This window comes from Manacus candei, unplaced genomic scaffold (assembly GCF_025592945.1).
Source record: "Manacus candei isolate 608988 ecotype Guabito, Panama unplaced genomic scaffold, ASM2559294v1 h1tg000015l, whole genome shotgun sequence".
Lineage (NCBI taxonomy): Eukaryota > Metazoa > Chordata > Aves > Passeriformes > Pipridae > Manacus > Manacus candei.
The window spans coordinates 7361316-7378855 of NW_026138063.1; the positions used below are offsets into that span (position 1 = coordinate 7361316).

General features: G+C 43.7%; 1 protein-coding gene across 4 annotated transcripts in view; it reads right to left on the minus strand.

The window, feature by feature from the left end:
* The window catches only part of GNB4 (G protein subunit beta 4), a 151723-nt gene that overhangs the window by 17271 nt on the left and 116912 nt on the right, over positions 1–17540 (minus strand). The window contains exon 1 of one of the 4 annotated variants that reach the window (XM_051782274.1): positions 14259–14338. The exons of 2 other annotated variants lie outside the window; for them this stretch is intronic. The gene's annotated coding sequence lies outside the window, so the exon portion shown is untranslated. Of the gene's footprint in view, positions 1–13392; positions 13541–14258; positions 14339–17540 lie in introns of those variants that run through there. One more of the 4 variants, XM_051782276.1, reaches the window with a different exon arrangement.

A 17540-nucleotide genomic window follows, 5' to 3' on the forward strand; every position in this document is an offset into this window, starting at 1 on the left:
CAATGTTTAGTAGTCTTGTGTGCTATTTTTAACAGAAGATAAAGATTCCTAACAGAGAAGTTGATGTGTCTCTATTTTTCTGAGAAGGGAAGTCAGCCTCTGCCCTGTAATGTGCCACACACTTGAGTGCTCTGTAAACAGTCACTTCAACATAGAGAATTATTGATCATAAAGACAGTGACACTATTCACACCTGGAAGTATGCATGGCCAGTCACAGCCACCTAAAGTCAGGGGGTTTTTTATTCATAGGTAAAACCATGAGCATATTAGGAAATGAGCTGTAGCACTGCACTGGCACTCGAAGTCCATCAATGACCACCCTGCACTTCAACTACAAAGTTGCTGTTAGGGACTTTAATGTCACTTGTATCAGCTCTGTTCACCATTAATGCCATTCCTGCACCAGCAGCTACACAGCTTTAAATTGTGTTACACTTCTCCAAGTTTCTACATGGAGAAAATCCAGCTCCAGAAGCCTTCTCACCCACCCACCCACATTTAGCTATAATTCTGAAGCAAATAAAAGGACAATGATCTTCCATATTTTTTGAAAGATATATTTTTTCGGTAGTGGAAAAGCCCTAGTAGCACCACTATGTTTTAAATCTGCAAGGCCTTAGCATTACTGCTCAGCAGAAACATGTCAGTGGTTCAAGGTCAAGCCATACCTCAGTGAACAGAACGGCCTTCAAGCCAGCACACATTCCCGCAAAATCCAGGTTTCTTTTAGAACTGGATTACTCCAGCTTTAAGCATTAAAGTTCCTTTCCAGTATGCAGCAGCTGAACAGCAAGCTCTGAGATATTCTTAAGCTATGTATAAACACCAGGATACTACAGTAAACAAACTAAGTGCACAGTTTAACTATTAAATTGAAGCGCATCCAACACTGTTGCACCGGCTGGCGGCAGCTCCCGATGGCCTCTGTGTTCAGATCATCCCCCACCATGAAGTATTTAGCAGAACTGGGACTAAGATGCTTCCACTTGGGATTTTTAATTTCTTCTTTTTTTTAGTACTACTTTGATGTGCCCACAGGAAAGTACAGAAATTGAGTGGGTAGGGAGGAAGCTCTCACAGATGCCTTTGAGATTCACACTAACCCTGCAAGCAGTGTCTCCGAATTCCTGTCAAACTCCCGACTGATGTCAGCAGAATCACAACAGCAACACAGGAAGATGAAACACCTGCTTGGATGCCTGGAACTTGTGGATACATCTGTGTCTGTTTTAATACTTCTGATGCTACAGTGATATGGTTGAAGATGTAGTTATGTCCATAGACCATTGTTTAGACTAGATTTACTTGCTGTATGTTTTTAAGTGTATCAGTGAAGCACAGCAAGAACTCAGACCTGAGATGCCTGGCAGCACTGGCCAAGCAGAGGCTACATCCTATAAACCTGTCCTCAGTGCAGAGAAGCAGGTCATCACCACAACCTCGAAGTGTGCTATTTTCCAGTGCTATGAGGCATCAGATAAACAACTTCGTTTTTATCAGATTAAGTGCTGGGACTGCTTTTGCAGGGCTTACAGGGATTGCCAAGAACGGAGGTCATCTCTATATTGCAATTTTTTCCTCATACAAATTACTGAAAACCTCAGTGGATTCGACAAGTGTTGTACTAGGTTACAAAAGACACATGCCTGTTCGTTCTCCCCTCCAGGAAGATCAAAATACTACAGCCAGGAAGGAGCACAGCCTCACAGCCTGGAAAAAAATCTTTATTCCAAACATGAATTTCCCCAGGAGCCCTCAATCATGTACACAGCAAAGCCACCAGTGCTTCTACCTGTATGGGCAGGAGTGAGGCTTCCTCCTGCCACCTCAGGACACTGGGGTAATGTAATGCCTACCTCCCTGACTTATTCATATTTTTAATAAATGTTGAGTCAGAGAAAAAATACTCTGACTTCCCTTAGATGCAGATCCCTAGTGCTATCTGCTTTTCAGCATTCAGAGGTAGCACCTCTGATAAAGAAGCCAGATGCTTCTCTCCAAATGCAATTCATGATGTGCACGATGGACTATGAACAGCATCACCTGCTGTGGCAGGGAGGCCTTGAGGGGACGAGCAACAGGAAGGGGAAAACCTTTTTAATACCTTTGGTAGCCGGGGGTGTACCACAGCAGGACACCCAAGGCATCAGGAAAGGGGGTCAAGGACACGAGATGATTCCATCAGAAGCAACAATACAGGGAGCACTAACCACTGTGCAGCCAAGGCAGTAAATCTCTGCAATACAGGGAGCACTAACCACTGTGTAGCCAAGGCAGCACATCCCTGCCCTCAGCCATTTGCAGGCTGAACTGTCCCTCAGTGCGATTTCTCCTCAGTGGACTTGTACAAGTGAATTTACTGATACCAAAACAAAGCGCCTCCCGAGGCAAAATAATTAACTAAGTCAGATTCCACTGCATATCTAGCGTCAAGAAAGCCACTGGCAGACTTGAGTGCTCCACAGATAAATTACCCCTTGCACTATTCCTGATTCAGTAGCAACACCATTTGCTAAGAGTTTAATTCTTCATTATACAGGCAGGCGGTGACAAATTACCACAGTTTCTTGTCTCCAAAGTACTTTCTTTACAAACTGTGGACTCAGAACACTGTGGTTGGAAAAACACCCTTTTCTCTGTAAAAACTCACTCCAAATGCACTTGAGCTCACGCTTTGAGGAGATTCACTGAGCCCAGACCCCTGTGACATCCCAGCAGGCAGCAGGGCAGGACACAGTGCCTACACAAGCTGGGATGCAGGGAGTTCATCAGACAGGACCTGCTGACCCCATGGCACTGAGCAGAGGGCTGGCACAGGGACCAAGAGCTGATGGAGCTCTGGAAAGCCAGGAAATAGGCTGGTATTTGCAGGTTATTCGAAGCAGAATAGCCAAGCATGTCGTGATAGGAACCCTTAGTTCTATTTCAAGTATTTCTGTCTCAGAGAAGATTACCGTTTACAAACTAAGTAATTTATATTCTTAAAAATAAAAAAAGTATTTAAAATAACAGGTACTTTCACTTGCCTTGGCAAGCTTAGCCTATTCCCCTGTAAAATCACCATATACATAGGATGGAAAAAAAATTACTAGAGAAGTGTAAATATGCCCCTTGTCACAGCAAAGGATTACTATTTTCATGTCAAATATCTAGAGATTAAAGGGACTGCAGAAAGTGTAACTAGATTCTTAAGAGCTATCAACTCAAGAGTTATTTGGGTAAGAATTTCATTCTGTACCAAAAAAATCAGTCCTTTAGAATTGAAATTAGTGCTTACCTATACATATCAACTTTAGTTTTTCAACTTATACACAGTAAGATCTCACAAGTGATCAACAGATAGCAGCAAAAAGAGAGGTTTCACATAACTTTCATGTGATCCTCCCTACTAAAGATCACACAGGTGGCTAAACTTAAGGAATGCTAACTACAGCACCTTACTAATTATAGGAAAAAGACACCAAGGCACACCCCAGCTTTCTCTCAAAGGAGATATACAGTGGTAACTCACATACATTCAGGCTTTGGGCCACAAAACCTTTATATGCTGAAGTTGCTTGTGTAAATTTACCTGTTTGCCTCCTGTGAGTGCTGACAGTGTTTGCAGGGGTGGACAGTGGGGTTCTGCCTCTGAAGCTGAGCCCTGCCAGCACACACAGACCAATACTTCATGTATTCAGGATGTGCCAAAGAAGATTTTCATAAAACACTTCTTCATTTAGTACTAAACAAGACTTTGGCAGCTTTGCCCACTCATTTATGTCTCCCCAAACCCAGGAATAGAGAATTAAAACACAGAGAGGTTTTATTTCTTGCAGCCTGAAGGCAATGGGTTTGACATATTGGAGAACGGTTCAAAATGTACAGACTTGGACATGGCCTTATATAAAGTGAAATCTCTGCCTGCACAACAGTCACTTAAAGTAAATGCATTAATGCTGGGATGCAGTTACAGACCTTCATACAGAAAGTCTTTCAGCTGGAATTTTACATAATATACTTTCTGCAGTAGAGCTGTTTGAGGACCACACACACTCTCAGCTCTCCACTGAGGAAAATGAAACATGTAATGGGTTTTTTACTTATACCTTGGCCCTATGTTGTCTCTCCTGTTTCTCAAAGAGACCTTTCCAGCTATCCATTTTCCCAAGCATCCTTTGTTCTGACTTGTAGCTGTACTGCATCAATAAATAAAGACAACAAAGCAAGGAGCTTTTATATTGGTCAACTAATACTTGAATAACAGCAGAGAGAGGCTGGGATAAGTTGAAACACCAGTATGTAGGGGCTGTAATTGTGCCACTGGGTACCTTGCTCTTCTCTCCTCTCAAACCTCTTCAGTTCATCTCCTTCCTTTATCTTTAATGTATACTTTTGAGGGGTGCACTAGTTACAGAACATCTTACACATTTCAGTAGAGAATAATGATTATTAATTTTTAAATGGTTACCATTTATAAAATAACTCTGGAAATCCTAACAGAATATTTTCCCTAAGTTATTTTAATTTTGCAAAATGGAATTAATTGTCACAGTGATTTCTGAGCCTTGGGCACATGCACAGGAGAGTTCTCCCATATTCAGGGCCTCTGGTCTCCCCAAGAAGAAAACAGGAAGCAGCCTGGGTGTGACCTCGCTCGCTGAGGTCAGCGCTATTGTTGCACTTCTGCACATTTTGGAAGTGTTTTAAAGTGATATGTCTCCATTATAGCTTTGGTACAAAAACAGGAAATAATCAACCAACGCCTCTCGAGAGGAAGGGTATGAGCAGAACTTACTTAAACACCCATTTCTCCAACAGACACCGTCCCCAGTTTTAAGGAACTGATGTGAGTGTGTGCTCAAAATTGAATGTACAGCTGGAGAGGCCACAAGACAGACTCACAAGCAAACAATGAATCAGTGGGATTTGAGAGTGTTCCCTCTTCGTGTGTCCACATGCCCCATGCAGTTACATCAGGAACACAACCCCACCCACCAACTGGGTGGCAGAAGCAGTTTCAAGACAACAATATTGCTCCTTCCTTCCTTGGTCAAAACACCTCATACCTACACATCACAAACATAAATATGTGCCATTTGACACACACGTAGCTACTCAGCTGGTGATTTTAGTAAGACTTTGAAACAAAGCCTGCCACATCAAAACACTTCCATTTACCACAATAACTCCTTGGTGCTGTGAACAGAAGTCATTTCAATGAGACAAATACAAACATCTGTGTTCACCTTCAGACTTCAGTGCTGTAAGGATCAACCTCTGGTGTGTTTCAGTCACAGAGCTGGGTTTGATGACTGGTTTTATTACGGTTGCCATGGAAGACAAACAGACCGGCAAATACTGACCTTGTTAACAGCAGTCACAAAACAGACAAAGGAAATCACAGTTGAGAAGTTTGAGTGAAATAATTCTTAAGTTTGCTAGCAAAAAACCATCAGTAACTTTTACCCTTCTTTATGCAGTAGGATGACATTTCATGAGACTAGTGTCTGAAGCTCAGAGATTTGAGAGTTTATTTCTAAAACCCAACTGAAAGTCTAAGCCAAGTACATTCATAAAACATATAGAAAGCCCCTACTCTTCTTTGCCCACACACACTAGATTCTAGAAAAAAAACCCAAGAAATTCAGTGTTGAGCACAAGGCTGAAAAAAGCACAGGAAGGAAGGAATTTTTAAAAGTCATGAATATTTCACAGTCCAAAAGAGTGATTTTTCCAAAATTAACATTTTTGCATCTTATGCTCATTATGTTTGTTTCCAGGTCAAAATGTTTTGGTACATAAGCACAGATTTATTTTTATCACACTCCCTGCAAACAGAACTTCATGTGAAATTCAAACTGTCTTCAGCGACTATAATGATTCGCCAGTAAAAACTTGGTTCACTGACCTCAGGACACATCACTGAACAAATTATTAATGGTTTTGCAATTCAAAGCATCTAAGAAGTGGCAAGAAAGATCTTAATGAAGCAGAAAGATATAACCCTAAGTAAGAAGACAGTGATGGTTCCAGTCCAATTTCTTCTTTAGGCACAGACAGGTGGACACACACAGGGAGCGTGCTGAGGTTTTTTGTCTCTTCCAATACCCAGCCACATCCAGAGGCTATTCTAACGTTTTACTAGGAAAAATGTACTGCAGAGTGACAATTCAAAGTCATTTTGAAAGACCCTCATTTACATTAAAATCCATCTCCAAACAAGTTTGATTTTGGATTTTTTTAGGGGCCAGCACATTGGTATTTACTGAAGTGGCATCATGGAGGGCCAAGCAGTGCAATGCATATAAAATCTGGTCTGGCACCTACAGGCACAAAAGATTACTGAGGCAGCCTCCTGTTATCTGAGAGAGAGCAGACTGCACAGTGTGCATAAAAGGCACCAAGCACACAGATAATTTTAGGTTTAAAGTCAATGGAGAAAATACACATTAAGAGAAACTAGTACTGTCTCCAGGAAAAGTGCCTTAATTCAACTCGGATGACTATTCACTCGACTGCAACAATCTCTGGCTGACAGTCTTTGCAAGGGGAGCATTCTCACACACTTGAGGAGCAGAAAGCCCAGCAGTACCAGTTACACACAGATTGCATCCTTTCAAACTCATCACCAGCTCGGGAAAAACCACGGATCTGATCTATACATAGTGCTCAGCACCCTTCCCTCCTCCTCCCCATTCAGCACCACACACACTCCCTTGGTACCGAAGTTACAGCGAGGCATTATGTGTTCACAGCACCACGCAGCTGGAACACTCAGCTGGACTCTTTCATACGGAAACAAGGGAATAGAAGCACTTGCCTTTTTTTTTTTTTTTTTTTTTTAAATACAGACTATCCAAAGATCAGATAAAACTATTTCCCTCAGGTCCAATTTTAATTTTGCTTTTGGTTCCCAATATATTTCTGGTCAATTACTTGTGATTTGAAGCCACAAAAATTAAGTTCTCTTCCAGATTAGAGTTCAAGCTACTTTAGTAGGGTTTTCTAAATATTTTTTTTTGAGATACATATTGTCATAGGCCTTTAAAGAAAAACAACTATCACAAACCTGACTTTATAGAACGATTAGAAATCCCATGCTACAAAGTAAAAACCCTATATACTGGTTTTTTCACCCCTACTAATGCAAGAATGAGATTAAGAGTACATGAGCTATTTAACTACTTCAGGTACAACTTGTGATGAGATGGATGTATCTAACCTATACTCTTCTGAATTGTTTTTGATGTATCTCAAGCAGTAAGCAGTAACGCCTGTTTTCAAACAGCTGCTTTTTAAAGAAGATACTACATCCAATATTTAGGAAATATGTTAAGGAAATAAGGAGCACTAGGTTCCTAACTATCTCCACACTTGTAGGGTTCTCAATAAAGGCTGTCTTTGTAGTGGGAGTAATTTTTAACTGGCCATAATTGAGAAATTAGCCACCTGCCTACTGGAAAGAAAGTAACCCTAGATGAAGTTTCCAACAGAACAGGGTAAAAGAGAAACAAAATGCTGCTGCTAAGTACAATATTCCCATCTATAGCAGTCTTCCACAAAGGATCACTTCTTTATTTTTTAATGAAAACTTTTTTATGAAAGCATGATGCTCACTAGCCTATAAATAGCAGTATTCCCCTGTGGAGACAAAGCCTAAGGTTATAGACAGGAATAATCAGTCAGGTACCATGGCCTCAAGAGAGCCCATGGCTCCAGAAACCTGCTTTGCTGCAGGATATCTTTCCAGTCCACTGGAACTGCTGTTCTTGTAAGTGCTTCCCAGTACGTCCGTCACAGTGAGAGGGGTCAAGAGCAGCTCAGCTGAGTGCATCATCTCAGCCTTCACCACAGACCAGACACTGTTCTTGGAAGACTTTTGGTTTTGGTGTTTGAGATATGCATACTACCATTTTTGGAGTTTTTCTCAGCGGTGGTGACTAAAAGATTAGTAAAAATGGCTAAGCAATCTTGACCTCCTGCTTCCAGAAGCTATGAGCAGAGCACAGTGGTACCTGACTCAGTGAGAAGGCAAACATTAGCCACAGCTCTGAAACCCACTGGCAATTGAAGTGTTTGCTGAGGCTGTTGGCCTTTCAGCTGTCACCCTGTCCAAGTAACCAGGAAGGGCTATGACCAGGTTTCTGTAGAGATTGAGAACAGAAAATTGCTCAAGCTTCTGAAGCAGCATCACAAGCAAAAGCCAACTTTCTTCACTCCGTCCCTTTTCAACGCATGTATTTGGCTTTTGATGCCCATCAGTCTGCATCTGTAATGAAGTCTAATAGATGAGCAGGAAAAAACCCCTTAATGACTTCCCGTCTCCGGCTACCCAACCTTCCCAACTAGCTGCTTTTTCCTAAAGTGTGGGGAACAGCAGCTAAGCACTCACATCATTAAATACTCCTTTACAGTCCATTTAGTTTGGTCTTGAATTTTATTTTTATTCTGCTGTACAAAAACAAAGAAACAACCTGGCTCCCTCTTTTGGGCTGCTTCCAAGACAAGAGAGGAGTTTTCCCTTTTCCGTTCCATATCTTAGAAATTAAGGTTGTGCTTGTAGCACCTGAAATCGTAGTTTTACTTCCTGGCCACCTCATTCTCCACACTTTGGAGTGGTTTTGTATTCAGACAGCTTGTATCCAAACTACTCGAAAGAGCACTGGAGAAGTTTCTTGCCCCACAAGCGTCAGGAAGATTAAAAAGGAGCATTTAATATCCCATAAAATGCTGAAACACTTCCCTGTGGACCATCACTCTTCTCCCCTGAGATTGTCAGGAGCACCCTCACTCCTGCTGTGTCCTTCCTACCATTCCAATGGAGGGAAAATGGTACTAACATCATTATTAGTTTCTTGACATTCTAGGGCATCTGGACTTAATGCTGTCATGGAAACTTTGCTGTGCTATTTCTGAACTCTGCCTAACGTTGAGATTGCAACAAAACTCAATCAGATCTTCTACCACCTCCCCTTCCCATCAGCACCATGCACATGCAAAGGAAAGGGCTCCACTTTGCATTCTTAAGAGCAGCACAACATAAATACATGTACCTAAATCTAATTTATAATTGGGGGGGGAAGCTTTTATACAATAAAACTACCTAAAAGCTGGCATACCCCAAATTACTAATTTTTTAGTCCTCTGACAGTACATTGCACTGTCAAAGCTGTACATCAGATCACCAAAAGTTATCAAAATCATTAGATACACACAGAGGCTCTAAAATTAGTGTGTGAAATCAGATTTTGACAAACATAGCTTCTGTATATGGAATTTGAATACTTTTTTCAGCTCAATAACAACTAAGCCCAACTTAAATCAAGAATCTGTAGGAAGAAAAATGTCTTCCTCTTCCAAACTAGGAATAAAATTGGTTTGCATGAACAATCACTTAAAGCAATCAATCATGATTGCAAAGGGTCACCAGAAAAATACTCAGATCAAATAGTTCTTTTAAACAAACCAATTTTAAATACCATGCGTGTTTCAACAATAGATCATAAATAAGCATCTTTAATTTTAATGCAAGACTTTAGATGTGTATAGATACCACACAAACTGCATTTTAATATATAAATAGAAAATTACACAGGTGCAATTTATGCTAATTACCATATTAAAAATAAATAAATAACCAAATAAACACATATAGGGCAGCAAAAGCATATACAAAAATTAATCCAACAAGAATTAAATCATCAAGTTATCCTGAAACTGCTTGGGTGCTCTGTGCTGACCACCTGAACCAATAAGTGCACGATGGAAACGAACTAGGCAGGTCCAAAACTTCCCACTCCTGACTGTGAGGAGGTGATTTGTTCTTGTAAAGCTGCCAAGCCTGTCACCGAGAGCAGCTCCAAGACCTTCAATCTCATTTAAGAAGCACATTCAATCATGGGATTGATCTGATGATTTCATTTTGTTCCCCTCCCTCCCCATTTGAAAATTAAAATCTTGTAATTTTAAATTTAACATTACTCAGCTCTTTTAATGTTTCAAAACAGTGGGATTCACAATGACTCAAACACTTGGCTTACAATGAAAATCCATATGATTAATATTTTTTTGAGATCCAACATAAGAAGGAGGGGGAAACTACAGTTTCTGCAAACTGGCAAACCTATTCTGCCCCTAAACAACTAATTTTATGTAATAGGTGGAAAGTTAAAAGTGCCTTTTGCTCTTCAATACAATCAGGCATTTCTATCTTTCCCCTTCTTTCCAGCTGAAGTCCTTTCAGAAGGCAACAGATTGCAAGAGTTACAGTAACCGAATAAAAATTTGGATTACTGTATGTCAGCATTTCACTTACTTTTGGAAGCTGAGACATCGTAAGGGAAAAGCCAGTGAACTGCACAACCATTTGCTAGCAAATGTCCATCTATATTTGTATTAATTCTCTCTTTCACCAACCTCCAGCCCAGTTCTCACTATGGTATTTCCCCTAACTACAGCGATTCACGACAATCAGCAGCACACCGAGTGTCATTGATGGCACCCGAGCCGACGTTCTTTCAAAGCATTAAGAAGTTCCCCTCTTGGTTTTTTGTTTCAGGTTCTCTGCAAAGACAGTTTGGTTGTTCGAACACTGCTGAACACTTGAACCCAAGCCTAAGCCTAAACAGCACTATCTTTTTAATTAAAGCTGCAGCTTTGTGCAGCACTGCCTCGTGTTATCTAGAAAGCTCCATGAGCTCCCTGCACCGGTATCAGGTACCAAACCACAGCCTTGAGAGAACAGCACACAGTCAACGTTTTTGGTGATCATTTGCTTTAGCTCTGTTTCGAATCTTTCACATAAATTCTATTACAAAACTCTAAGTTGCAAAACACAGAAGTTTCATACAAGGACAAAACAATAACAACTAAATTTAATTACACACTTCGGAAGATGAAGTAAGTGACAGGTCTGCATCTAGTTAGAGGAGAGAAAAATTTTGGTGGAATTTAAAAAATATTTTCTTGATTGGCAATACTCTGCATACTTTCTAAACAGCCAATTCTGGGCTCTTGGGAGCTGCATTAATCTGAGCATTGATATTCCCAGACAGTATTAAGTACAAAACACAATCACTGCATTATCACTGTCCCTAAGTATTTACATTCCAGGAGCATGCACTGCATGTCAAGTTCAGAGATTCTGAATTTCTTACTAGTTTGATAACACATTTTAAAGGGACACCTCAGATAAAAAAAAAAAAAATAAATTACCATCTTCAGTGACACAATAGTCATAAATTAAGACTCTGGCAGAGAAGACAGTAACTGGCGAAGATCACCACTTCTCTACATATTGTGGGGTTTTTTTGTATTTTTATTTCTTCAAAATCTTATATTCATAAATTTTGTGGTATTTTTAAAAATTCCATAATGGGTTGAGAGAGAACTATGTGGTTCTGTAATTAAAAATATTTTTGCAAGGTTTTCCAGTCCCACATTTTTCTTTAGAAACTGTGTGGAAAATTAAAATACTTGGACAAAATACACATTAAATATAGGAGTACTCAACTAAGCAACATGAAGATACAGTTGAAACTTTCACTATCCAACATAAATATGACATTTGTGGCAAACAATTTCTTACTTAAGATCTAAATGACCTGAGTAGTCCATCAAGACCAAGCCCTCAGGAAAGAGCTAAACTAGAGAAAGAACAGCAGTTATTTGCTGTAGCACTTTTACGACACAGAATACAGAAAAAGACATCTCTATAACCTGAAACTCATTATTTTCATGATTAACAGATGAAAGTTATTATTATAGCAGCCTTGGTTCTCAACCTATTGAATCTCTATAAGCCATCTGTATTATCCACTGTAAAAACTGCTCATTTTAAAGAAATAATAATTTAATACTGTCTACAGTTTGCCTTAGTAGACTCACAGTGAGACATGTCCATATATTTATGATCTCCCTCATTTTCCTGGCCCCCTTCTTCCAAGATACCATCAGTCTGTTCTTTGGAAGCACAAATTAACTTCACCACAACTATGGTGCTTAAGAATCACAAACAAACATTGCAAAAACCCACTGAAGATTCTCATCCCATTAAAAAGCTTTCAGGACTATGAGAGCTTGTCATGTGGTTTGTTTCATTTTAATTTGTTGATATAGTTATTATTCCTGCTAACATGACTTCAGACTTCCTCAACTCTAACGAGTAATTGGAGCCACTGTAGCTGTCACTTCATTGTCACATTAGTGGCCACCTTTTACATCACTTCCCGTACTTCTAGTGGAAGTCAGCGAGCAGATTCAGGTTTTCCTCTGAACACTGATGATTTTGCAGACTCATGTTTCCCGATATTCCCACTATTTCCCATAAGAACTGCCAAAATTCCTGGATCCTATATTGATACTTAGGGAAGTATATGGAATTCTAGAAAGCACATCAAATGCTCTTGTGGTAACTCCGTGGATGTTGCATGAGGCAACCCCTACAAACCAGAACAAGCTTGTGCTGACAACTAGCAGAGCAGGAAAAGCACCCAACTACCACTGGGAACCCCTTCCTTCTCAGAGCAATCCCTCTGATCCCTCCCTTCGCATTCCCAGTAGGAAACAGACAAAACATTTTTCAAAGCAGAGACCAAACTGGAACACAAAACTCCACTGAACACATAAATCCCACCAGACTCAGAAAACTACAGTTCTTGTCTCTCCCAACACTTTTACAGCAGGTTTTAGAGGTTGGTACCTGCCTCCTCTCTCTCTGCTCCATTTTGCCATTCTTTTCCCTCCTTTTCCCAATACTCTCTACTGAGCAGAGAACAACTACTCCTGTTACTTCAGAAACTGATTATATATAATCAAATACTAATAATGAAAGCACTTTTCCCCTCAACTCATACTTAGCTTTGAGACTTACCCTGCTCCTACTTCAGAACTGAAAACCCTCCTGGAAAATTGTCTTTTCCAAGCTACAATAATCAGTCCAATAAAAGACAATATGTCTATTCTCAAATTGTATAATCAACAGGAGGGAATGGATAAGAGGCATATCTTGCATTAGTTCAGGTAATATTACAGCATAAACTAAACTTGTTGTCTACCACATTTATATCTGGTAGCAATTTGGAAAAGCAGTTTGGAGGCTTTTGTAAAAACTAAAGAAGCTGATAATCTCAGCAATAAGTACAATTATAAAAAAATCACATTTTGGAAAAAAAAAATCTGGATGTGGAAACCAGGAATACCTATAAAGTATGACACAAAAAGCATCTAATGACTTTGCACTTTTCCTAAAGACGGGGAGTACCTTCGCATTCACCCTTGTCAAACCAATTCACGGAATGCTGACATAAAGACAAGCTCTAGGCAGGCAGAGAAATGAAAAAGAGAGAGGAGAGTTTCCCTACATATTCCATAAGCCTGGGAACTGCCTGTTGCTGCCAGACTTCCAAACCTGAATCTCGAGTCCAGCCGAACCCGCTGGGATGGCAGGCGCGTCCTGCACGGGTCAGCAGTGCCCACCCGGGACTTCCAGCGCCAGGGCTGCCTCTGCCGACCCCCGGGCACCGAGCACCGCTCCCCGGGCGGGGAGAAGCCCCGAAGCTCCGGAGTGACCCGCCGCTCCCGAGGGTCGCTGCTCCCGCCCCGCCCGGGACAATGAGCCTTCCCCTCCCTTCCGCTCCCCCGGCACCACCCCGGGGACCCTCCCCAGGCCCTGCCCCGGCCCTTCCCCGCCGAGCCCCGGGCGCGGCCCCGCGTCGAGCCCTCGCTCCGGTACCGTGTGATGCTGCCCGGCCCCCCCGCCGCTCCCGGCGGACCCGGCACCGCCCGCGGGGCTTCACCTGCCGGGGGTCTCCGGGCGCTGCCGGCGGCGCCGCCCGAGCGCTGCCTCCCCCCGCCCCCCCGCGCTGCAGTGGTGCCGCCCCAGCCCCCCCCGGCCGGGATGGAGCCGCCCGCGGGGCGGGGCGGGCGCGGCACTGCCGGGCGGCCCCGGCCCCGCGCCGGGACCTCCCCGAGCCCGGCACCCCCAGCCCGCCCCGCCGGGGCCGCGCCCGCCCCGGCGCTGCACGGCCCGGGCGGGAAGCGTGCCTGAGCCTCCCTCCCTCCCGCCGCAGCCCCGCGGGGGCGGCCGGCGCTGCCACCGCGCCGGGAAGCGCGGCCCGCGGACCCCGCCCGGCCGAGGCTGCCCGGCCCCGGCGCGGCGAGCGGAGCCGCCGGGGGGAGCGGGCACCGCCCTGGGGCGGCCGCGTCGAGCCCCGTGGGCCGGGCAGAGCCGTCCGCGGGCACAGCCCGGCGCGGGGGCACCCCCGGGCGCGGTACCTGCGGGCGCGGCGGGCGCGGGGAGCGCGGTGTCACCGAGCCGCCGCCATGGCCGGGGCGCTGCTGGGGCGGGAGCGGCCCCGCCCCGCCCGCACGGGCCGCGCGACGGGACGGGCCGTTGCCATGGCAGCGCCGCGTGACGTCAGAGCGCTTAAAGGGGCCGCGCCCCGCGGCGGGGCGGCGCTGCCGCCGCCCTGAGGGGGACGCGGGGCGAAGGGACGCGGGGGGTGGCGGCTCCGGGGATGGGGTCGCCGGGGAAGGGAGACCCTGCGGAAGGGAGATCACCGGGGGTGGGGGTGTGATCCCAGGGCGTGGAGGTGCAGGGGACGGGATCACCAGGGGATGGGGACTTGGGAAGCCTGGGGTGGAGAGCCAGAGGTGTCACCCGAGTGTAGGACCCCTGCGGGTGGCAGCCGTCGGGGATGGGGACCAAGGAGTGTGGGGACACTGTGGGACATCGGTGGCATGGGCATGGGGATCCAGGGAGCGGGACACGGGTGATGGGGAGCTGTGGGGACCGAGGGGTGGGAGTGAGGGTGGGGACGTGAATCTGTAACAAGGACCGACTGCACTGAGCTTTCCAGGTCAGTAATGTGAAAATAAAAAAGTGATGTGTTAAATGGATACTCAAATCTTGTGCATTCCTCACAAAGCTGCCACCCTACATCCCTCAGTAGTGCACCCCTCTCACACCAGCGTGTGGAGAGCAGAAGGACCATCAGAGACCGACTGCCTGGCGTTCGTGGGTCTGGCTGTGGGTCTGGCTGGCCATTCCACATCTGCTGCTCATATTAAGATCAAAAAACTGCCAAACTATAGTCACAGCCAGTGTGAGACCTGAGAATACAGGGAATAGCTGATTTGTGGATGCTCTGGCTGCATCTCTGGGTCTCTTGCTCCACTGACCTTGATGCTGCAGGGACCCCTCTGGAGAGGTCAGTGCCCCGGCACAGCCCTGGTCAGCCCTCCAACACTAGAGATGGGACACCTGCATCATCTCAGCACGGGTCTGACACACCACCACCAACGCAAAGTGTCAAATTCTTGTAAAATATTTTACAAGAGTATCATAACTACTGCGAGTAAACCAATCTTTGAGCTATTAGTGTGTCACAGATGAATGGCTTGGTGTTAATGGCAGTAAATGCTGCAACATACAGTGTGTACTGTAATGAAGCAACTCATTGCTTGCCTTAAATCAGTCTTAAAAAAACATGCAAGTCCCCTAACTGGCTCAAACCTACTATTTTAATAGCTTTGTCCTGGTTGCAAAGTCTATGCTGTGCTTTCCTGCACTGCAATACACCTGTCTTCCATTTATCCAAAGGACAGATGTCATCCAGCAATATGTTTGCTTTGCATTTTATGAGTGATCACACAGCAAAAACCAACAAGGAATGGGTTTGATTTTGTTGGACTATACCCGAAGAGGAAAATAAACTTGTCTCAGGGTCACTATATCACCATATATATATCACTTATATTTTTATAAAAGGGAGAAATTGGCACAAGGATGGTTCTCCCTTGAACTGTGCTTGTTCCATTACATTTTTTCTAATTCAATCTTCCGAACCCTGAGTAGTGATTACTGACAAGATATGGTCCCAGAATGAGCACACCATTTCTCATCTTCTGTTTTGAAACAGCTCTGGAAAATAACAGGCAGCGAGCAAAGTCCCAGAAAAGTTCAGATGGTATTTAGGTAGTTACATATAATAAAATTATCAAGTTTTGTCCTTCCAGTGCAAATTAAAACCTTTAAAATCACATAATTTATTCTCATGACTCATTTGGGAAACAGGGAAAATTCTTCAGTTGCAGGCTGTGAAAATGAAGCACTCAGGACGGGGTTCTCAGCAGGGAAACTCCTCTCTCAGGAGTGGCATTGCTGCAGCTGTGGTGGTCCAAGGCCAACAGCAAAGCAGAGTTTGCGAGGAGGAATATCCTGTCTTGGACCAACCCATACAAATAAAAGAAATTGCCCCTCCTCATAAAACTCGTCTCACCCACTGTGTAGTCAGTTTAGTCATTTATTAGATGAAGTTACAAATTCCTAATGAAATAGAAATCCCCAGTTCTCCTGCTGGCAGTGTTTTACAACCAGCTTTTATCCAGTTCTGCTTCTGATCACTGGTTTCACATGCCAAACACCACTCTGCAAAATCAGAGCTACCCCTAATGGAGCCATTCTTATGCCAGTTCCGCAATATGCTTTGTATTATTATAGAATTTATATAAGGAATCCATTTTTTCTGCAGTGAAAAAGAAAGGTTGAGAGACAGTGCCAGATTAGTTTTTAAAATCAATATCCAGATCAGTTTCTCCAACACGGTTTCTTTGAATTATGAGTTACTACAGCCAATGCAGCAACTTTGGTTCCTGATAAATTAAATGTTACCAGAGGCCCCCAGTGCTTGGATTCCTGCCCAACGAGCCTGAAACACCTCCAAAGGGAAGGTAGAGGAAGGGAACCTGTTTGGAGATTGTGCTGACTCAGCTGTACCTGAAAACCTCAGCCAAGACAGGTCCAGTAGCATCTTAAACATCCTTCTGATGGAAATCAGTGAAACACTGTGTGTTAGAGCACTGAATGGGTACGAGGAAGCAATGAGAGGTTTTCTAAAAAACTCCCCAGTCTTGGCAGGGCTAAGACCAAAAGGCACAGAGATGGACAGGCACACGTATAATCTAAATGGCTAAAAATACCACCAAACCCTCTGCATGTCTTTTCTTGGTTCTAGAGAAATGCAGGATTCATTGTCAGCCTGGTACTTGCTGTGTACCAGAAAGCCCCTACATTTCATTAGCCCGTTATCTAATTCCTTCCCAAAACACTTCAGGATACATACAAAGAAGTCATGTGTTGGTTTGGTTTTTTTTCAGGAGACAAGTTGAAGAAAAAAAAAACAAAAACAACAAACCCCAAGCCATAACTAAGAGATAGATCCAGAGGGAATCCCCTGCAGTGGTGGACTGAATCACACAATGCCTTTGACTGACTTTAAGAAAATGAAAGAAAAAATAAATTGCTCATCCAGACTTTAGAATTAAATTATTGATGGAGCAATCCACTTTCTTGACACCTCTACAGTGGCAAGGCTGGGTTTATTCGTGGTTGTTTGTGTCACTGGTTAAATCAGGCTGCTCCACAGTTGCACATTTGCCTTGTGCTTTGTCCTCGTTCTTTGTTTATGTCTGACAGCACTTCTGCCTCTGCAATCCACGCAGCTCTTCAGGTGAGAGATGCTAATCTACATCTTTTCTCCCTCACATTTCCATCTT